This window comes from Rhopilema esculentum, chromosome 20 (genome assembly GCF_057945365.1).
Source record: "Rhopilema esculentum isolate cy_ngs chromosome 20, ASM5794536v1, whole genome shotgun sequence".
NCBI lineage: Eukaryota > Metazoa > Cnidaria > Scyphozoa > Rhizostomeae > Rhizostomatidae > Rhopilema > Rhopilema esculentum.
The window spans coordinates 6,255,710-6,279,308 of NC_142834.1; the positions used below are offsets into that span (position 1 = coordinate 6,255,710).

Sequence of the window (23,599 nt, forward strand, 5' to 3'; positions counted from 1 at the left end):
GGATTAATTTAACGAAAAAAGGGCAGGGGCAGAACAACAAATAATGCTCTAAAGTATCAAAGAGAAAAAAAGAAAAAAAAGATTTAGTGGATTTAAAGAAGGACTTTCAAGTGAGGATTATCAAGGATTGATTCAACGAAAAGAGGACAGGGGCAGCACAACAAATAATGCTATAAAGTATTAAAGAGAAAAAAAGAAAAATAAAAAGATTTAATGGATTTAAAGAAGGAGTTTCAAGTGAGGATCATCAAGGATTAATTTAACGAAAAGAGGACAGGGGGAGAACAACAAATAATGCTCTAAAGTATTAAAGAGAAAAAAAGAAAAATAAAAAGATTTAAAGGATTGAAAGAAGGAGTTTCAAGTGAGGAGTATGAAGGATTAATTTAACGAAAAGAGGACGGGGGCAAAACAACAAATATTGCGCTAAAGTATCAAAGAGAAAAAAAGAAAAATAAAAAGATTTAATGGATTTAAAGAAAGAGTTTCAAGTGAAAAAATCAAGGATTAATTTAACGAAAAGAGGACGGGGGCAGCAGAACAAATAATGCTCTAAAGTATCAAAGAGAAAAAAAGAAAAATAAAAAGATTTAATGGATTTAAAGAAGGAGTTTCAAGTGAGGATTATCAAGGATTAATTTAACGAAAAAAGGGCAGGGGCAGCACAGAAAATAATGCTCTAAATTATCAAAGAGAAAAAAAGAAAAATAAAAAGATTTAATGGATTAAAAGTAGGACTTTCAAGTAAGGATTATCAAAGATTAATTTAACGAAAAGAGGACAGGGGCAGAACAACAAATAATGCTCTAAAGTATTAAAAAAAAAAAGAAAAAAAAAAGATTTAATGGATTTAAAGAAGGAGTTTCAAGTGAGTATTATCAAGGATTAATTTAACGAAAAGAGGACAGGGGCAGCACAACAAATAATGCTATAAAGTATTAAAGAGAAAAAAAGAAAAATAAAAAGATTTAATGGATTAAAAGTAGGACTTTCAAGTAAGGATTATCAAGGATTAATTTAACGAAAAGAGGACAGGGGCAGAACAACAAATAATGCTCTAAAGTATCAAAGAGAAAAAAAGAAAAATAAAAAGATTTAATGGATTAAAAGTAGGACTTTCAAGTAAGGATTATCAAGGATTAATTTAACGAAAAGAGGACAGGGGCAGCACAACAAATAATGCTATAAAGTATTAAAGAGAAAAAAAGAAAAATAAAAAGATTTAATGGATTAAAAGTAGGACTTTCAAGTAAGGATTATCAAGGATTAATTTAACGAAAAGAGGACAGGGGCAGAACAACAAATAATGCTCTAAAGTATCAAAGAGAAAAAAAGAAAAATAAAAAGATTTAATGGATTTAAAGAAGGAGTTTCAAGTGAGGATTATCAAGGATTAATTTAACGAAAAGAGGACAGGGGCAGCACAACAAATAATGCTCTAAAGTATTAAAGAGAAAAAAAGAAAAATAAAAAGATTTAATGAATTTAAAGAAGGAGTTTCAAGTGAGGATTATCAAGGATTAATTTAACGAAAAAAGGGCAGGGGCAGCACAGAAAATAATGCTCTAAATTATCAAAGAGAAAAAAAGAAAAATAAAAAGATTTAATGGATTAAAAGTAGGACTTTCAAGTAAGGATTATCAAAGATTAATTTAACGAAAAGAGGACAGGGGCAGAACAACAAATAATGCTCTAAAGTATTAAAAAAAAAAAGAAAAAAAAAAGATTTAATGGATTTAAAGAAGGAGTTTCAAGTGAGTATTATCAAGGATTAATTTAACGAAAAGAGGACAGGGGCAGCACAACAAATAATGCTATAAAGTATTAAAGAGAAAAAAAGAAAAATAAAAAGATTTAATGGATTAAAAGTAGGACTTTCAAGTAAGGATTATCAAGGATTAATTTAACGAAAAAAGGGCAGGGGCAGCACAGAAAAAAATGCTCTAAAGTATTAAAGAGAAAAAAAGAAAAATAAAAAGATTTAATGGATTAAAAGTAGGACTTTCAAGTAAGGATTATCAAGGATTAATTTAACGAAAAGAGGACAGGGGCAGAACAACAAATAATGCTAAAATAAAAAGATTTAATGGATTAAAAGTAGGACTTTCAAGTAAGGATTATCAAGGATTAATTTAACGAAAAGAGGACAGGGGCAGAACAACAAATAATGCTCTAAAGTATTAAAAAAAAAAAGAAAAAAAAAGATTTAATGGATTTAAAGAAGGAGTTTCAAGTGAGTATTATCAAGGATTAATTTAACGAAAAGAGGACGGGGGCAGCACAACAAATAATGCTCTTTCATTCTTCATTTTCAGTCTTCTCTCATTCTTCAGGTCCTCTGCACTTTGAGATGGAGCTGCGATGGCTCCCCTGTGTATCTGGTAAAAGAGAGGGGCAGTGCGGGTGAATGACTCGGCCTTGGGTGTTGGCTTGAAAGCACGACCCGATAGCTCAGCGGTAGAGCACTTGACGTACAAAGTCAGGGGTCGTGAGTTCGAGCCTCGCTCGGGTCGGTTATTTTCCCGCACTCTCTATTAATTAATTATCTTCGAAATCCTGTTGTCTGTAAAATAATGCTCTAAAGTATTAAAGAGAAAAAAAGAAAAATAAAAAGATTGAATGGATTAAAAGTAGGACTTTCAAGTAAGGATTATCAAGGATTAATTTAACGAAAAGAGGACAGGGGCAGAACAACAAACAATGCTCTAAAGTATTAAAAAAAAAAAGAAAAAAAAAAGATTTAATGGATTTAAAGAAGGAGTTTCAAGTGAGGATTATCAAGGATTAATTTAACGAAAAGAAGACAGGGGCAGAACAACAAATAATGCTCTAAAGTATTAAAGAGAAAAAAAAGAAAAAAAAAAGATTTAATGGATTTAAAGAAAGAGTTTCAAGTGAGGATCATCAAGGATTAATTTAACAAAAAGAGGACAGGGGCAGAACAACAAATAATGCTATAAAGTATTAAAGAGAAAAAAAGAAAAATAAAAAGATTTAATGGATTTAAAGAAAGAGTTTCAAGTGAGGATCATCAAGGATTAATTTAACAAAAAGAGGACAGGGGCAGAACAACAAATAATGCTATAAAGTATCAAAGAGAAAAAAGAAATATAAAAAGATTTAACGAAGGATTAATTTAACAAAAAGAGGACAGGGGCAGCACAACAAATAATGCTCTGAAGTATCAAAGAGAAAAAAAGAAAAAAAAAAGATTTAATGGATTTAAAAAAGGACTTTCAAAAGAAGATAATCAAGGATTAATTTAACGAAAAGATGACGGGAGCAGAACAACAAATAATAATCTATAGTATCAAAGAGAAAAAAATAAAAATAAAAAGATTTAATGGATTAAAAGTAGGACTTTCAAGTAAGGATTATCAAGGATTAATTTAACGAAAAGAGGACAGGGGCAGAACAACAAATAATGCTCTAAAGTATTAAAAAAAAAAAGAAAAAAAAAAGATTTAATGGATTTAAAGAAGGAGTTTCAAGTGAGTATTATCAAGGATTAATTTAACGAAAAAAGGGCAGGGGCAGCACAGAAAACAATGCTCTAAAGTATTAAAGAGAAAAAAAGAAAAATAAAAAGATTTAATGGATTAAAAGTAGGACTTTCAAGTAAGGATTATCAAGGATTAATTTAACGAAAAGAGGACAGGGGCAGAACAACAAATAATGCTCTAAAGTATTAAAAAAAAAAAGAAAAAAAAAAGATTTAATGGATTTAAAGAAGGAGATTCCAGTGAGTATTATCAAGGATTAATTTAACGAAAAGAGGACGGGGGCAGCACAACAAATAATGCTCTAAAGTATTAAAGAGAAAAAAAGAAAAATAAAAAGATTGAATGGATTAAAAGTAGGACTTTCAAGTAAGGATTATCAAGGATTAATTTAACGAAAAGAGGACAGGGGCAGAACAACAAATAATGCTCTAAAGTATTAAAGAGAAAAAAAGAAAAATAAAAAGATTTAATGGATTTAAAGAAGGACTTTCAAAACAAGAAAACCAAGGATTGATTTAACGAAAAGAGGACAGGGGCAGAACAACAAATAATGCTCTAAAGTATTAAAAAAAAAAAGAAAAAAAAAAGATTTAATGGATTTAAAGAAGGAGTTTCAAGTGAGGATTATCAAGGATTAATTTAACGAAAAAAGGGCAGGGGCAGCACAGAAAATAATGCTCTAAATTATCAAAGAGAAAAAAAGAAATATAAAAAGATTTAACGAAGGATTAATTTAACGAAAAGAGGACAGGGGCAGAACAACAAATAATGCTATAAAGTATCAAAGAGAAAAAAAGAAATATAAAAAGATTTAACGAAGGATTAATTTAACAAAAAGAGGACAGGGGCAGAACAACAAATAATGCTATAAAGTATTAAAGAGAAAAAAAGAAATATAAAAAGATTTAACGAAGGATTAATTTAACAAAAAGAGGACAGGGGCAGAACAACAAATAATGCTATAAAGTATTAAAGAGAAAAAAAGAAAAATAAAAAGATTTAATGGATTTAAAGAAAGAGTTTCAAGTGAGGATCATCAAGGATTAATTTACCGAAAAGAGGACAGGGGCTGCACAACAAATAATGCTCTAAAGTATCAAAGCGAAAAAAAGAAAAAAAAAGATTTAATGGATTGAAAGAAGGAGTTTCAAGAGAAGATAATCAAGGATTATTTTAACGAAAAGAGGACGGGGGAGCACAACAAATAATGCTCTAAAGAATTAAAGAGAAAAAAAGAAAAATAAAAAGATTTAACGAAGGATTAATTTAACGAAAAGAGGACAGGGGCAGCACAACAAATAATGCTCTAAAGAATTAAAGAGAAAAAAAGAAAAATAAAAAGATTTAACGAAGGATTAATTTAACGAAAAGAGGACAGGGGCAGCACAACAAATAATGCTCTAAAGTATCAAAGAGAAAAAAAGAAAAAAAAAAGATTTAACGTAGGATTAATTTAACGAAAAGAGGACAGGGGCAGAACACCAAATAATGCTCTAAAGTATTAAAGAGAAAAAAAGAAAAATAAAAAGATTTAATGGATTTAAAGAAAGAGTTTCAAGTGAGGATCATCAAGGATTAATTTAACAAAAAGAGGACAGGGGCAGAAAACCAAATAATGCTCTAAAGTATCAAAGAGAAAAAAAGAAAAATAAAAAGATTTAATGGATTTAAAGAAGGAGTTTCAAGTGAGGATCATCAAGGATTAATTTAACAAAAAGAGGACAGGGGCAGAACAACAAATAATGCTATAAAGTATTAAAGAGAAAAAAAGAAAAATAAAAAGATTTAATGGATTTAAAGAAAGATTTTCAAGTGAGGATCATCAAGGATTAATTTAACGAAAAGAGGACAGGGGCAGAACACCAAATAATGCTCTAAAGTATTAAAGAGAAAAAAAGAAATATAAAAAGATTTAACGAAGGATTAATTTAACGAAAAGAGGACAGGGGCAGAACACCAAATAATACTCTAAAGTATCAAAGAGAAAAAAAAAATATAAAAAGATTTAACGAAGGATTAATTTAACAAAAAGAGGACAGGGGCAGAACAACAAATAATGCTCTAAAGTATCAAAGAGAAAAAAAGAAATATAAAAAGATTTAACGAAGGATTAATTTAACGAAAAGAGGACAGGGGCAGAACACCAAATAATGCTCTAAAGTATTAAAGAGAAAAAAAGAAAAATAAAAAGATTTAATGGATTTAAAGAAAGAGTTTCAAGTGACGATCATCAAGGATTAATTTAACGAAAAGAGGACAGGGGCAGAACACCAAATAATGCTCTAAAGTATCAAAGAGAAAAAAAGAAAAATAAAAAGATTTAATGGATTTAAAGAAGGAGTTTCAAGTGAGGATCATCAAGGATTAATTTAACAAAAAGAGGACAGGGGCAGAACAACAAATAATGCTATAAAGTATTAAAGAGAAAAAAAGAAAAATAAAAAGATTTAATGGATTTAAAGAAAGAGTTTCAAGTGACGATCATCAAGGATTAATTTAACGAAAAGAGGACAGGGGCAGAACACCAAATAATGCTCTAAAGTATCAAAGAGAAAAAAAGAAAAATAAAAAGATTTAAAGGATTTAAAGAAGGAGTTTTAAGTGAGGATTATCAAGGATTAATTTAACGAAAAGAGGACGGGGGCAGCACAACAAATAATGCTCTAAAGTATCAAAGAGAAAAAAAGAAAATTAAAAAGATTGAATGGATTTTCAAGTGTAAGAGGGAGTTTCAAGTGAGGATTATCAAGGATTAATTTAACGAAAAGAGGACAGGGGAAGAACAACAAAGAATGCTCTAAAGTATCAAAGAGAAAAAAAGAAAAATAAAAAGATTTAAAGGATTGAAAGAAGGAGTTTCAAGTGAGGAGTATCAAGGATTAATTCAACGAAAAGAGGACGGGGGCACAACAACAAATAATGCGCTAAAGTATCAAAGAGAAAAAAAGAAAAATAAAAAGATTTAATGGATTGAAAGAAGGAGTTTCAAGTGAGTATCATCAAGGATTAATTTAACGAAAAGAGGACAGGGGCAGAACAACAAATAATGCTCTAAAGTATCAAAGAGAAAAAAAGAAAAAAAAGATTTAATGGATTAAATGAAGGAGTTTTAAGTGAGGATTATCAAGGATTAATTTAACGAAAAGAGGACGGGGGCAGCACAACAAAAAATGCTCTAAAGTATTAAAGAGAAAAAAAAAAAGATTGAATGGATTTAAAGAAGGAGTTTCAAGTGAGGATTATCAAGGATTAATTTAACGAAAAGAGGACGGGGGCAGCACAACAAATAATGCGCTAAAGTATCAAAGAGAAAAAAAGAAAAAAAAAGATTGAATGGATTTAAAGAAGGAGTTTCAAGTGAGGATTATCAAGGAATAATTTAACGAAAAGAGGACGGGGGCAGCACAACAAATAATGCTCTAAAGTATTGAAGAGAAAAAAAGAAAAATAAAAAGATTGAATGGATTTTCAAGTGTAAGAAGGAGCTTCAAGTGAGGATTATCAAGGATTAATTTAACGAAAAGAGGACGGGGGCAGCACAACAAATAATGCTCTAAAGTATTAAAGAGAAAAAAAGAAAAATAAAAAGATTTAAAGGATTGAAAGAAGGAGTTTCAAGTGAGGAGTATCAAGGATTAATTTAACGAAAAGAGGACGGGGGCAGCACAACAAATAATGCTCTAAAGTATCAAAGAGAAAAAAAGGAAAATAAAAAGATTTAATGGATTGAAAGAAGGAGTTTCAAGTGAGTATCATCAAGGATTACTTTAACGAAAAGAGGACAGGGGGAGAACAACAAATAATGCTCTAAAGTATCAAAGAGAAAAAAAGAAAAATAAAAAGATTTAATGGATTTAAAGAAGGAGTTTCAAGTGGGGATTATCAAGGATTTATTTAACGAAAAGAGGACGGGGGCAGCACAACAAATAATGCTCTAAAGTATCAAAGAGAAAAAAAGAAAAAAAAGATTGAATGGATTTAAAGAAGGAGTTTCAAGTGAGGATTATCAAGGATTAATTTAACGAAAAGAGGACGGGGGCAGCACAACAAATAATGCTCTAAAGTATCAAAGAGAAAAAAAGAAAATTAAAAAGATTGAATGGATTTTCAAGTGTAAGAAGGAGTTTCAAGTGAGGATTATCAAGGATTAATTTAACGAAAAGAGGACAGGGGGAGAACAACAAATAATGCTCTAAAGTATTAAAGAGAAAAAAAGAAAAATAAAAAGATTGAATGGATTGAAAGAAGGAGTTTCAAGTGGGGATTATCAAGGATTTATTTAACGAAAAGAGGACGGGGGCAGCACAACAAATAATGCTCTAAAGTATCAAAGAGAAAAAAAGAAAAAAAAGATTGAATGGATTTAAAGAAGGAGTTTCAAGTGAGGATTATCAAGGATTAATTTAACGAAAAGAGGACGGGGGCAGCACAACAAATAATGCTCTAAAGTATCAAAGAGAAAAAAAGAAAATTAAAAAGATTGAATGGATTTTCAAGTGTAAGAAGGAGTTTCAAGTGAGGATTATCAAGGATTAATTTAACGAAAAGAGGACAGGGGGAGAACAACAAATAATGCTCTAAAGTATTAAAGAGAAAAAAAGAAAAATAAAAAGATTTAATGGATTTAAAGAAGGAGTTTCAAGTGGGGATTATCAAGGATTTATTTAACGAAAAGAGGACGGGGGCAGCACAACAAATAATGCTCTAAAGTATCAAAGAGAAAAAAAGAAAAAAAAGATTGAATGGATTTAAAGAAGGAGTTTCAAGTGAGGATTATCAAGGATTAATTTAACGAAAAGAGGACGGGGGCAGCACAACAAATAATGCTCTAAAGTATCAAAGAGAAAAAAAGAAAATTAAAAAGATTGAATGGATTCTCAAGTGTAAGAAGGAGTTTCAAGTGAGGATTATCAAGGATTAATTTAACGAAAAGAGGACAGGGGAAGAACAACAAAGAATGCTCTAAAGTATCAAAGAGAAAAAAAGAAAATTAAAAAGATTTAACGAAGGATTAATTTAACAAAAAGAGGACAGGGGCAGAACAACAAATAATGCTCTAAAGTATTAAAGAGAAAAAAAGAAAAATAAAAAGATTGAATGGATTTTCAAGTGTAAGAAGGAGCTTCAAGTGAGGATTATCAAGGATTAATTTAACGAAAAGAGGACGGGGGCAGCACAACAAATAATGCTCTAAAGTATCAAAGAGAAAAAAAGAAAATTAAAAAGATTGAATGGATTTTCAAGTGTAAGAAGGAGTTTCAAGTGAGGATTATCAAGGATTAATTTAACGAAAAGAGGACAGGGGAAGAACAGCAAAGAATGCTCTAAAGTATCAAAGAGAAAAAAAGAAAAATAAAAAGATTTAAAGGATTGAAAGAAGGAGTTTCAAGTGAGGAGTATCAAGGATTAATTTAACGAAAAGAGGACGGGGGCAGCACAACAAATAATGCGCTAAAGTATCAAAGAGAAAAAAAGAAAAATAAAAAGATTTAATGGATAGAAAGAAGGAGTTTCAAGTGAGTATCATCAAGGATTAATTTAACGAAAAGAGGACGGGGGCAGCACAACAAATAATGCTCTAAAGTATTGAAGAGAAAAAAAGAAAAATAAAAAGATTGAATGGATTTTCAAGTGTAAGAAGGAGCTTCAAGTGAGGATTATCAAGGATTAATTTAACGAAAAGAGGACGGGGGCAGCACAACAAATAATGCTCTAAAGTATTAAAGAGAAAAAAAGAAAAATAAAAAGATTGAATGGATTTAAAGAAGGAGTTTCAAGTGAGTATCATCAAGGATTAATTTAACGAAAAGAGGACGGGGGCAGCACAACAAATAATGCTCTAAAGTATTGAAGAGAAAAAAAGAAAAATAAAAAGATTGAATGGATTTTCAAGTGTAAGAAGGAGCTTCAAGTGAGGATTATCAAGGATTAATTTAACGAAAAGAGGACGGGGGCAGCACAACAAATAATGCTCTAAAGTATTGAAGAGAAAAAAAGAAAAATAAAAAGATTGAATGGATTTTCAAGTGTAAGAAGGAGCTTCAAGTGAGGATTATCAAGGATTAATTTAACGAAAAGAGGACGGGGGCAGCACAACAAATAATGCTCTAAAGTATTAAAGAGAAAAAAAGAAAAATAAAAAGATTGAATGGATTTTCAAGTGTAAGAAGGAGCTTCAAGTGAGGATTATCAAGGATTAATTTAACGAAAAGAGGACGGGGGCAGCACAACAAATAATGCTCTAAAGTATCAAAGAGAAAAAAAGAAAATTAAAAAGATTGAATGGATTTTCAAGTGTAAGAAGGAGTTTCAAGTGAGGATTATCAAGGATTTATTTAACGAAAAGAGGACGGGGGCAGCACAACAAATAATGCTCTAAAGTATCAAAGAGAAAAAAAGAAAAAAAAGATTGAATGGATTTAAAGAAGGAGTTTCAAGTGAGGATTATCAAGGATTAATTTAACGAAAAGAGGACGGGGGCAGCACAACAAATAATGCTCTAAAGTATCAAAGAGAAAAAAAGAAAATTAAAAAGATTGAATGGATTTTCAAGTGTAAGAAGGAGTTTCAAGTGAGGAGTATCAAGGATTAATTCAACGAAAAGAGGACGGGGGCACAACAACAAATAATGCGCTAAAGTATCAAAGAGAAAAAAAGAAAAATAAAAAGATTTAATGGATTGAAAGAAGGAGTTTCAAGTGAGTATCATCAAGGATTAATTTAACGAAAAGAGGACAGGGGCAGAACAACAAATAATGCTCTAAAGTATCAAAGAGAAAAAAAGAAAAAAAAGATTTAATGGATTAAATGAAGGAGTTTTAAGTGAGGATTATCAAGGATTAATTTAACGAAAAGAGGACGGGGGCAGCACAACAAAAAATGCTCTAAAGTATTAAAGAGAAAAAAAAAAAGATTGAATGGATTTAAAGAAGGAGTTTCAAGTGAGGATTATCAAGGATTAATTTAACGAAAAGAGGACGGGGGCAGCACAACAAATAATGCGCTAAAGTATCAAAGAGAAAAAAAGAAAAAAAAAGATTGAATGGATTTAAAGAAGGAGTTTCAAGTGAGGATTATCAAGGAATAATTTAACGAAAAGAGGACGGGGGCAGCACAACAAATAATGCTCTAAAGTATTGAAGAGAAAAAAAGAAAAATAAAAAGATTGAATGGATTTTCAAGTGTAAGAAGGAGCTTCAAGTGAGGATTATCAAGGATTAATTTAACGAAAAGAGGACGGGGGCAGCACAACAAATAATGCTCTAAAGTATTAAAGAGAAAAAAAGAAAAATAAAAAGATTGAATGGATTTTCAAGTGTAAGAAGGAGCTTCAAGTGAGGATTATCAAGGATTAATTTAACGAAAAGAGGACGGGGGCAGCACAACAAATAATGCTCTAAAGTATCAAAGAGAAAAAAAGAAAATTAAAAAGATTGAATGGATTTTCAAGTGTAAGAAGGAGTTTCAAGTGAGGATTATCAAGGATTAATTTAACGAAAAGAGGACAGGGGAAGAACAGCAAAGAATGCTCTAAAGTATCAAAGAGAAAAAAAGAAAAATAAAAAGATTTAAAGGATTGAAAGAAGGAGTTTCAAGTGAGGAGTATCAAGGATTAATTTAACGAAAAGAGGACGGGGGCAGAACAACAAATAATGCGCTAAAGTATCAAAGAGAAAAAAAGGAAAATAAAAAGATTTAATGGATTGAAAGAAGGAGTTTCAAGTGAGTATCATCAAGGATTAATTTAACGAAAAGAGGACAGGGGGAGAACAACAAATAATGCTCTAAAGTATCAAAGAGAAAAAAAGAAAAATAAAAAGATTTAATGGATTTAAAGAAGGAGTTTCAAGTGGGGATTATCAAGGATTTATTTAACGAAAAGAGGACGGGGGCAGCACAACAAATAATGCTCTAAAGTATCAAAGAGAAAAAAAGAAAAAAAAGATTGAATGGATTTAAAGAAGGAGTTTCAAGTGAGGATTATCAAGGATTAATTTAACGAAAAGAGGACGGGGGCAGCACAACAAATAATGCTCTAAAGTATCAAAGAGAAAAAAAGAAAAAAAAGATTGAATGGATTTAAAGAAGGAGTTTCAAGTGAGGATTATCAAGGATTAATTTAACGAAAAGAGGACGGGGGCAGCACAACAAATAATGCTCTAAAGTATCAAAGAGAAAAAAAGAAAATTAAAAAGATTGAATATATTTTCAAGTGTAAGAAGGAGTTTCAAGTGAGGATTATCAAGGATTTATTTAACGAAAAGAGGACGGGGGCAGCACAACAAATAATGCTCTAAAGTATCAAAGAGAAAAAAAGAAAAAAAAGATTGAATGGATTTAAAGAAGGAGTTTCAAGTGAGGATTATCAAGGATTAATTTAACGAAAAGAGGACGGGGGCAGCACAACAAATAATGCTCTAAAGTATCAAAGAGAAAAAAAGAAAATTAAAAAGATTGAATGGATTTTCAAGTGTAAGAAGGAGTTTCAAGTGAGGAGTATCAAGGATTAATTCAACGAAAAGAGGACGGGGGCACAACAACAAATAATGCGCTAAAGTATCAAAGAGAAAAAAAGAAAAATAAAAAGATTTAATGGATTGAAAGAAGGAGTTTCAAGTGAGTATCATCAAGGATTAATTTAACGAAAAGAGGACAGGGGCAGAACAACAAATAATGCTCTAAAGTATCAAAGAGAAAAAAAGAAAAAAAAGATTTAATGGATTAAATGAAGGAGTTTTAAGTGAGGATTATCAAGGATTAATTTAACGAAAAGAGGACGGGGGCAGCACAACAAAAAATGCTCTAAAGTATTAAAGAGAAAAAAAAAAAAGATTGAATGGATTTAAAGAAGGAGTTTCAAGTGAGGATTATCAAGGATTAATTTAACGAAAAGAGGACGGGGGCAGCACAACAAATAATGCGCTAAAGTATCAAAGAGAAAAAAAGAAAAAAAAAGATTGAATGGATTTAAAGAAGGAGTTTCAAGTGAGGATTATCAAGGAATAATTTAACGAAAAGAGGACGGGGGCAGCACAACAAATAATGCTCTAAAGTATTGAAGAGAAAAAAAGAAAAATAAAAAGATTGAATGGATTTTCAAGTGTAAGAAGGAGCTTCAAGTGAGGATTATCAAGGATTAATTTAACGAAAAGAGGACGGGGGCAGCACAACAAATAATGCTCTAAAGTATTAAAGAGAAAAAAAGAAAAATAAAAAGATTGAATGGATTTTCAAGTGTAAGAAGGAGCTTCAAGTGAGGATTATCAAGGATTAATTTAACGAAAAGAGGACGGGGGCAGCACAACAAATAATGCTCTAAAGTATCAAAGAGAAAAAAAGAAAAATAAAAAGATTTAATGGATTTAAAGAAGGAGTTTCAAGTGGGGATTATCAAGGATTTATTTAACGAAAAGAGGACGGGGGCAGCACAACAAATAATGCTCTAAAGTATCAAAGAGAAAAAAAGAAAAAAAAGATTGAATGGATTTAAAGAAGGAGTTTCAAGTGAGGATTATCAAGGATTAATTTAACGAAAAGAGGACGGGGGCAGCACAACAAATAATGCTCTAAAGTATCAAAGAGAAAAAAAGAAAATTAAAAAGATTGAATGGATTTAAAGAAGGAGTTTCAAGTGAGGATTATCAAGGATTAATTTAACGAAAAGAGGACAGGGGAAGAACAACAAAGAATGCTCTAAAGTATTAAAGAGAAAAAAAGAAAAATAAAAAGATTGAATGGATTTAAAGAAGGAGTTTCAAGTGAGGATTATCAAGGATTAATTTAACGAAAAGAGGACGGGGGCAGCACAACAAATAATGCTCTAAAGTATCAAAGAGAAAAAAAGAAAAATAAAAATATTTAAAGGATTGAAAGAAGGAGTTTCAAGTGAGGAGTATCAAGGATTAATTTAACGAAAAGAGGACGGGGGCAGCACAACAAATAATGCGCTAAAGTATCAAAGAGAAAAAAAGAAAAATAAAAAGATTTAATGGATTGAAAGAAGGAGTTTCAAGTGAGTATCATCAAGGATTAATTTAACGAAAAGAGGACGGGGGCAGCACAACAAATAATGCTCTAAAGTATTGAAGAGAAAAAAAGAAAAATAAAAAGATTGAATGGATTTTCAAGTGTAAGAAGGAGCTTCAAGTGAGGATTATCAAGGATTAATTTAACGAAAAGAGGACGGGGGCAGCACAACAAATAATGCTCTAAAGTATTAAAGAGAAAAAAAGAAAAATAAAAAGATTGAATGGATTTAAAGAAGGAGTTTCAAGTGAGTATCATCAAGGATTAATTTAACGAAAAGAGGACGGGGGCAGCACAACAAATAATGCTCTAAAGTATTGAAGAGAAAAAAAGAAAAATAAAAAGATTGAATGGATTTTCAAGTGTAAGAAGGAGCTTCAAGTGAGGATTATCAAGGATTGATTTAACGAAAAGAGGACGGGGGCAGCACAACAAATAATGCTCTAAAGTATTGAAGAGAAAAAAAGAAAAATAAAAAGATTGAATGGATTTTCAAGTGTAAGAAGGAGCTTCAAGTGAGGATTATCAAGGATTAATTTAACGAAAAGAGGACGGGGGCAGCACAACAAATAATGCTCTAAAGTATTAAAGAGAAAAAAAGAAAAATAAAAAGATTGAATGGATTTTCAAGTGTAAGAAGGAGCTTCAAGTGAGGATTATCAAGGATTAATTTAACGAAAAGAGGACGGGGGCAGCACAACAAATAATGCTCTAAAGTATCAAAGAGAAAAAAAGAAAATTAAAAAGATTGAATGGATTTTCAAGTGTAAGAAGGAGTTTCAAGTGAGGATTATCAAGGATTTATTTAACGAAAAGAGGACGGGGGCAGCACAACAAATAATGCTCTAAAGTATCAAAGAGAAAAAAAGAAAAATAAAAAGATTTAAAGGATTGAAAGAAGGAGTTTCAAGTGAGGAGTATCAAGGATTAATTTAACGAAAAGAGGACGGGGGCAGAACAACAAATAATGCGCTAAAGTATCAAAGAGAAAAAAAGAAAAATAAAAAGATTTAATGGATTGAAAGAAGGAGTTTTAAGTGAGGATTATCAAGGATTAATTTAACAAAAAGAGGACAGGGGGAGAACAACAAATAATGCTCTAAAGTATCAAAGAGAAAAAAAGAAAAATAAAAAGATTTAATGGATTTAAAGAAGGAGTTTCAAGTGAGTATCATCAAGGATTAATTTAACGAAAAGAGGACGGGGGCAGCACAACAAATAATGCTCTAAAGTATTGAAGAGAAAAAAAGAAAAATAAAAAGATTGAATGGATTTTCAAGTGTAAGAAGGAGCTTCAAGTGAGGATTATCAAGGATTAATTTAACGAAAAGAGGACGGGGGCAGCACAACAAATAATGCTCTAAAGTATTGAAGAGAAAAAAAGAAAAATAAAAAGATTGAATGGATTTTCAAGTGTAAGAAAGAGCTTCAAGTGAGGATTATCAAGGATTAATTTAACGAAAAGAGGACGGGGGCAGGACAACAAATAATGCTCTAAAGTATCAAAGAGAAAAAAAGAAAATTAAAAAGATTGAATGGATTTTCAAGTGTAAGAAGGAGTTTCAAGTGAGGATTATCAAGGATTAATTTAACGAAAAGAGGACAGGGGAAGAACAGCAAAGAATGCTCTAAAGTATCAAAGAGAAAAAAAGAAAAATAAAAAGATTTAAAGGATTGAAAGAAGGAGTTTCAAGTGAGGAGTATCAAGGATTAATTCAACGAAAAGAAGACGGGGGCAGCACAACAAATAATGCTCTAAAGTATTGAAGAGAAAAAAAGAAAAATAAAAAGATTGAATGGATTTTCAAGTGTAAGAAGGAGCTTCAAGTGAGGATTATCAAGGATTAATTTAACGAAAAGAGGACGGGGGCAGCACAACAAATAATGCTCTAAAGTATCAAAGAGAAAAAAAGAAAATTAAAAAGATTGAATGGATTTTCAAGTGTAAGAAAGAGTTTCAAGTGAGGATTATCAAGGATTAATTTAACGAAAAGAGGACAGGGGAAGAACAACAAATAATGCTCTAAAGTATTAAAGAGAAAAAAAAAAAAAGATTTAATGGATTGAAAGAAGGAGTTTCAAGTGAGGAGTATGAAGGATTAATTCAACGAAAAGAGGACGGGGGCAGAACAACAAATAATGCACTAAAGTATCAAAGAGAAAAAAAGAAAAATAAAAAGATTTAATGGATTGAAAGAAGGAGTTTCAAGTGAGTATCATCAAGGATTAATTTAACGAAAAGAGGACAGGGGCAGAACAACAAATAATGCTCTAAAGTATCAAAGAGAAAAAAGAAAAAAAAAGATTTAATGGATTGAAAGAAAGACTTTCAAAAGTAGATAATCAAGGATTAATTTAACGAGAAGAGGACGGGGGCAGAACAACAAATAATGCTCTAAAGTATCAAAGAGAAAAAAGAAAAATAAAAAGATTTAATGGATTTAAAGAAGAAATTTTAAGTGAGGATTATCAAGGATTTATTTAACGAAAAGAGGACAGGGGCAGAACAACAAATAATGCTCTAAAGTATCAAAGAGAAAAAAAGAAAAATAAAAATATTTAAAGGATTGAAAGAAGGAGTTTCAAGTGAGGATTATCAAGGATTAATTTAACGAAAAGAGGACGGGGGCAGCACAACAAATAATGCTCTAAAGTATCAAAGAGAAAAAAAGAAAAATAAAAAGATTTAATGGATTGAAAGAAGGAGTTTCAAGTGAGGATTATCAAGGATTTATTTAACGAAAAGAGGACGGGGGCAGCACAACAAATAATGCGCTAAAGTATCAAAGAGAAAAAAAGAAAAAAAAAGATTTAATGGATTGAAAGAAGGAGTTTCAAGTGAGTATCATCAAGGATTAATTTAACGAAAAGAGGACAGGGGCAGAACAACAAATAATGCTCTAAAGTATCAAAGAGAAAAAAAGAAAAATAAAAAGATTTAATGGATTTAAAGAAGAAATTTTAAGTGAGGATTATCAAGGATTTATTTAACGAAAAGAGGACAGGGGCAGAACAACAAATAATGCTCTAAAGTATCAAAGAGAAAAAAAGAAAAATAAAAAGATTTAATGGATTTAAAGAAGGAGTTTTAAGTGAGGATTATCAAGGATTAATTTAACGAAAAGAGGACAGGGGCAGAACAACAAATAATGCTCTCAAGTATCAAAGAGAAAAAAAGAAAAAAAAAGATTTAATGGATTGAAAGAAAGACTTTCAAAAGTAGATAATCAAGGATTAATTTAACGAAAAGAGGACGGGGGCAGAACAACAAATAATGCTCTAAAGTATTAAAGAGAAAAAAAGAAAAATAAAAAGATTTAATTGATTTAAAGATGGAGTTTCAAGTGAGGATTATCAAGGATTAATTTAACGAAAAGAGGACAGGGGCAGAACAACAAATAATGCTCTAAAGTATTAAAGAGAAAAAAAGAAAAAAAAGATTTAATGGATTGAAAGAAGGAGTTTCAAGTGAGTATCATCAAGGATTAATTTAACGAAAAGAGGACAGGGGCAGAACAACAAATAATGCTCTAAAGTATCAAAGAGAAAAAAAGAAAAATAAAAAGATTTAATGGATTTAAAGAAGGAGTTTTAAGTGAGGATTATCAAGGATTAATTTAACGAAAAGAGGACAGGGGCAGAACAACAAATAATGCTCTAAAGTATCAAAGAGAAATAAAGAAAAAAAAAGATTTAATGGATTGAAAGAAAGACTTTCAAAAGTAGATAATCAAGGATTAATTTAACGAGAAGAGGACGGGAGCAGAACAACAAATAATGCTCTAAAGTATCAAAGAGAAAAAAGAAAAAAAAAGATTTAATGGATTTAAAGAAGGAATTTCAAGTGAGGATTATCAAGGAGTAATTTAACGAAAAGAGGACAGGGGTAGAACAACAAATAATGCTCTAAAGTATCAAAGAGAAAAAAAGAAAAAAAAAGATTTAATGGATTTAAAGAAGGAGTTTCAAGTGAGGATTATCAAGGATTAATTTAACGAAAAGAGGACAGGGGCAGAACAACAAAAAATGTTCTAAAGTATCAAAGAGAAAAAAAGAAAAAAAAAGATTTAATGGATTTAAAGAAGGAGTTTCAAGTGAGGATTATCAAGGATTAATTTAACGAAAAGAGGACAGGGGAGAACAACAAATAATGCTCTAAAGTATCAAAGAGAAAAAAAGAAAAAAAAAGATTTAATGGATTGAAAGAAAGACTTTCAAAAGTAGATAATCAAGGATTAATTTAACGAAAAGAGGACGGGGGCAGAACAACAAATAATGCTCTAAAGTATTAAAGAGAAAAAAAGAAAAATAAAAAGATTTAATGGATTTAAAGAAGGAGTTTCAAGTGAGGATTATCAAGGATTAATTTAACGAAAAGAGGACAGGGGAGAACAACAAATAATGCTCTAAAGTATCAAAGAGAAAAAAAGAAAAAAAAAGATTTAATGGATTGAAAGAAGGAGTTTCAAGTGAGTATCATCAAGGATTAATTTAACAAAAAGAGGACAGGGGCAGAACAACAAATAATGCTCTAAAGTATCAAAGAGAAAAAAAGAAAAAAAAAGATTTAATGGATTGAAAGAAAGACTTTCAAAAGTAGATAATCAAGGATTAATTTAACGAAAAGAGGACGGGGGCAGAACAACAAATAATGCTCTAAAGTATTAAAGAGAAAAAAAGAAAAATAAAACGATTTAATGGATTTAAAGAAGGAGTTTCAAGTGAGGATTATCAAGGATTAATTTAACGAAAAGAGGACAGGGGCAGAACAACAAATAATGCTCTAAAGTATTAAAGAGAAAAAAAGAAAAAAAAGATTTAATGGATTGAAAGAAGGAGTTTCAAGTGAGTATCATCAAGGATTAATTTAACGAAAAGAGGACAGGGGCAGAACAACAAATAATGCTCTAAAGTATCAAAGAGAAAAAAAGAAAAATAAAAAGATTTAATGGATTTAAAGAAGGAGTTTTAAGTGAGGATTATCAAGGATTAATTTAACGAAAAGAGGACAGGGGCAGAACAACAAATAATGCTCTAAAGTATCAAAGAGAAAAAAAGAAAAAAAACGATTTAATGGATTGAAAGAAAGACTTTCAAAAGTAGATAATCAAGGATTAATTTAACGAGAAGAGGACGGGAGCAGAACAACAAATAATGCTCTAAAGTATCAAAGAGAAAAAAGAAAAAAAAAGATTTAATGGATTGAAAGAAGGAGTTTCAAGTGAGTATCATCAAGGATTAATTTAACGAAAAGAGGACAGGGGCAGAACAACAAATAATGCTCTAAAGTATCAAAGAGAAAAAAAGAAAAATAAAAAGATTTAATGGATTTAAAGAAGGAGTTTTAAGTGAGGATTATCAAGGATTAATTTAACGAAAAGAGGACGGGGGCAGCACAACAAAAAATGCTCTAAAGTATTAAAGAGAAAAAAAAAAAAAAGATTGAATGGATTTAAAGAAGGAGTTTCAAAAGAAGATAATCAAGGATGAATTTAACGAAAAGAGGACGGGGGCAGCATAACAAATAATGCTCTAAAGTATCAAAGAGAAAAAAAGAAAAAAAAGATTTAATGGATTTAAAGAAGGACTTTCAAAAGAAGATAATCAAGGATTAATTTAACGAAAAGAGGACAGGGGCAGCAGAACAAATAATGCTCTAAAGTATCAAAGAGAAAAAAAGAAAAAAAAGATTTAGTGGATTTAAAGAAGGACTTTCAAAAGAAGATAATCAAGGATGAATTTAACGAAAAGAGGACGGGGGCAGCATAACAAATAATGCTCTAAAGTATCAAAGAGAAAAAAAGAAAAAAAAGATTTAATGGATTTAAAGAAGGACTTTCAAAAGAAGATAATCAAGGATGAATTTAACGAAAAGAGGACAGGGGCAGAACAACAAATAATGCTCTAAAGTATCAAAGAGAAAAAAAGTAAAAAAAAGATTTAATGGATTTAAAGAAGGAGTTTCAAGTGAGGATTATCAAGGATTAATTTAACGAAAAGAGGACAGGGGAGAACAACAAATAATGCTCTAAAGTATCAAAGAGAAAAAAAGAAAAAAAAAGATTTAATGGATTGAAAGAAGGAGTTTCAAGTGAGGATTATCAAGGAATAATTTAACGAAAAGAGGACGGGGGCAGCACAACAAATAATGCTCTAAAGTATTGAAGAGAAAAAAAGAAAAATAAAAAGATTTAATGGATTTAAAGAAGGACTTTCAAAAGAAGATAATCAAGGATGAATTTAACGAAAAGAGGACAGGGGCAGAACAACAAATAATGCTCTAAAGTATCAAAGAGAAAAAAAGAAAAAAAAAGATTTAATGGATTTAAAGAAGGAGTTTCAAGTGAGGATTATCAAGGATTAATTTAACGAAAAGAGGACAGGGGAGAACAACAAATAATGCTCTAAAGTATCAAAGAGAAAAAAAGAAAAAAAAAGATTTAATGGATTGAAAGAAGGAGTTTCAAGTGAGTATCATCAAGGATTAATTTAACGAAAAGAGGACAGGGGCAGAACAACAAATAATGCTCTAAAGTATCAAAGAGAAAAAAAGAAAAATAAAAAGATTTAATGGATTTAAAGAAGGAGTTTCAAGTGAGGATTATCAAGGATTAATTTAACGAAAAGAGGACAGGGGCAGCAGAACAAATAATGCTCTAAAGTATCAAAGAGAAAAAAAGAAAAAAAAGATTTAATGGATTTAAAGAAGGACTTTCAAAAGAAGATAATCAAGGATGAATTTAACGAAAAGAGGACGGGGGCAGCATAACAAATAATGCTCTAAAGTATCAAAGAGAAAAAAAGAAAAAAAAGATTTAATGGATTTAAAGAAGGACTTTCAAAAGAAGATAATCAAGGATTAATTTAACGAAAAGAGGACAGGGGCAGAACAACAAATAATGCTCTAAAGTATCAAAGAGAAAAAAAGAAAAATAAAAAGATTTAATGGATTTAAAGAAGGAGTTTCAAGTGAGGATTATCAAGGATTAATTTAACGAAAAGAGGACAGGGGCAGCAGAACAAATAATGCTCTAAAGTATCAAAGAGAAAAAAAGAAAAAAAAGATTTAATGGATTTAAAGAAGGACTTTCAAAAGAAGATAATCAAGGATGAATTTAACGAAAAGAGGACGGGGGCAGCATAACAAATAATGCTCTAAAGTATCAAAGAGAAAAAAAGAAAAAAAAAGATTTAATGGATTTAAAGAAGGACTTTCAAAAGAAGATAATCAAGGATGAATTTAACGAAAAGAGGACAGGGGCAGCACAACAAATAATGCTCTAAAGTATCAAAGAGAAAAAAAGAAAAATAAAAAGATTTAAGGGATTTAAAGAAGGACTTTCAAAAGAAGATAATCAAGGATGAATTTAACGAAAAGAGGACGGGGGCAGCATAACAAATAATGCTCTAAAGTATCAAAGAGAAAAAAAGAAAAAAAAGATTTAATGGATTTAAAGAAGGACTTTCAAAAGAAGATAATCAAGGATGAATTTAACGAAAAGAGGACAGGGGCAGCACAACAAATAATGCTCTAAAGTATCAAAGAGAAAAAAAGAAAAATAAAAAGATTTAAGGGATTTAAAGAAGGACTTTCAAAAGAAGATAATCAAGGATGAATTTAACGAAAAGAGGACAGGGGCAGCACAACAAATAATGCTCTAAAGTATCAAAGAGAAAAAAAGAAAAAAAAGATTTAATAGATTTAAAGAAGGACTTTCAAAAGAAGATAATCAAGGATGAATTTAACGAAAAGAGGACAGGGGCAGCACAACAAATAATGCTCTAAAGTATCAAAGAGAAAAAAAGAAAAAAAAGATTTAATGGATTTAAAGAAGGACTTTCAAAAGAAGATAATCAAGGATGAATTTAACGAAAAGAGGACAGGGGCAGCACAACAAATAATGCTCTAAAGTATCAAAGAGAAAAAAAGAAAAAAAAGATTTAATGGATTTAAAGAAGGACTTTCAAAAGAAGATAATCAAGGATGAATTTAACGAAAAGAGGACAGGGGCAGCACAACAAATAATGCTCTAAAGTATCAAAGAGAAAAAAAGAAAAATAAAAAGATTTAAGGGATTTAAAGAAGGACTTTCAAAAGAAGATAATCAAGGATGAATTTAACGAAAAGAGGACAGGGGCAGCACAACAAATAATGCTCTAAAGTATCAAAGAGAAAAAAAGAAAAAAAAGATTTAATGGATTTAAAGAAGGACTTTCAAAAGAAGATAATCAAGGATGAATTTAACGAAAAGAGGACAGGGGCAGCACAACAAATAATGCTCTAAAGTATCAAAGAGAAAAAAAGAAAAAAAAAGATTTAATAGATTTAAAGAAGGAGTTTCAAGTGAGGATTATCAAGGATTAATTTAACGAAAAGAGGACGGGGGCAGCATAACAAATAATGCTCTAAAGTATCAAAGAGAAAAAAAGAAAAAAAAAGATTTAATGGATTTAAAGAAGGACTTTCAAAAGAAGATAATCAAGGATGAATTTAACGAAAAGAGGACAGGGGCAGCAGAACAAATAATGCTCTAAAGTATCAAAGAGAAAAAAAGAAAAAAAAAGATTTAATGGATTTAAAGAAGGACTTTCAAAAGAAGATAATCAAGGATTAATTTAACGAAAAGAGGACAGGGGCAGAACAACAAATAATGCTCTAAAGTATTAAAGAGAAAAAAAAGAAAAATAAAAAGATTTAATGGATTGAAAGAAGGAGTTTCAAGTGAGTATCATCAAGGATTAATTTAACGAAAAGAGGACAGGGGCAGCAGAACAAATAATGCTCTAAAGTATCAAAGAGAAAAAAAGAAAAAAAAGATTTAATGGATTTAAAGAAGGACTTTCAAAAGAAGATAATCAAGGATGAATTTAACGAAAAGAAGACGGGGGCAGCACAACAGAAAATGCTCTAAAGTATTGAAGAGAAAAAAAGAAAAATAAAAAGATTTAATGGATTGAAAGAAGGACTTTCAAAAGAAGATAATCAAGGATGAATTTAACAAAAAGAGGACAGGGGCAGCACAACAAATAATGCTCTAAAGTATCAAAGAGAAAAAAAGAAAAAAAAAGATTTAATAGATTTAAAGAAGGAGTTTCAAGTGAGGATTATCAAGGATTAATTTAACGAAAAGAGGACGGGGGCAGCATAACAAATAATGCTCTAAAGTATCAAAGAGAAAAAAAGAAAAAAACAGATTTAATGGATTTAAAGAAGGACTTTCAAAAGAAGATAATCAAGGATGAATTTAACAAAAAGAGGACAGGGGCAGCACAACAAATAATGCTCTAAAGTATCAAAGAGAAAAAAAGAAAAAAAAAGATTTAATGGATTGAAAGAAGGACTTTCAAAAGAAGATAATCAAGGATGAATTTAACAAAAAGAGGACAGGGGCAGCAGAACAAATAATGCTCTAAAGTATCAAAGAGAAAAAAAGAAAAAAAAAGATTTAATGGATTGAAAGAAGGACTTTCAAAAGAAGATAATCAAGGATGAATTTAACAAAAAGAGGACAGGGGCAGCACAACAAATAATGCTCTAAAGTATCAAAGAGAAAAAAAGAAAAAAAAAGATTTAATGGATTGAAAGAAGGACTTTCAAAAGAAGATAATCAAGGATGAATTTAACAAAAAGAGGACAGGGGCAGCACAACAAATAATGCTCTAAAGTATCAAAGAGAAAAAAAGAAAAAAAAAGATTTAATGAATTGAAAGAAAGACTTTCAAAAGTAGATAATCAAGGATTAATTTAACGAGAAGAGGACGGGAGCAGAACAACAAATAATGCTCTAAAGTATCAAAGAGAAAAAAGAAAAAAAAAGATTTAATGGATTTAAAGAAGGAGTTTCAAGTGAGGATTATCAAGGATTAATTTAACGAAAAGAGGACAGGGGCAGAACAACAAATAATGCTCTAAAGTATCAAAGAGAAAAAAAGAAAAAAAAAGATTTAATGGATTTAAAGAAGGAGTTTCAAGTGAGGATTATCAAGGATTAATTTAACGAAAAGAGGACAGGGGAGAACAACAAATAATGCTCTAAAGTATCAAAGAGAAAAAAAGAAAAAAAAAGATT

The 23,599-nt window shown here is 30.3% G+C and overlaps 1 protein-coding gene across 5 annotated transcripts in view; it reads right to left on the reverse strand.

Annotated features, from left to right (window-relative positions):
* The window catches only part of LOC135682100 (uncharacterized), a 249,231-nt gene that overhangs the window by 188,255 nt on the left and 37,377 nt on the right, over window positions 1-23,599 (reverse strand). The gene's annotated exons all lie outside the window — the stretch shown is intronic.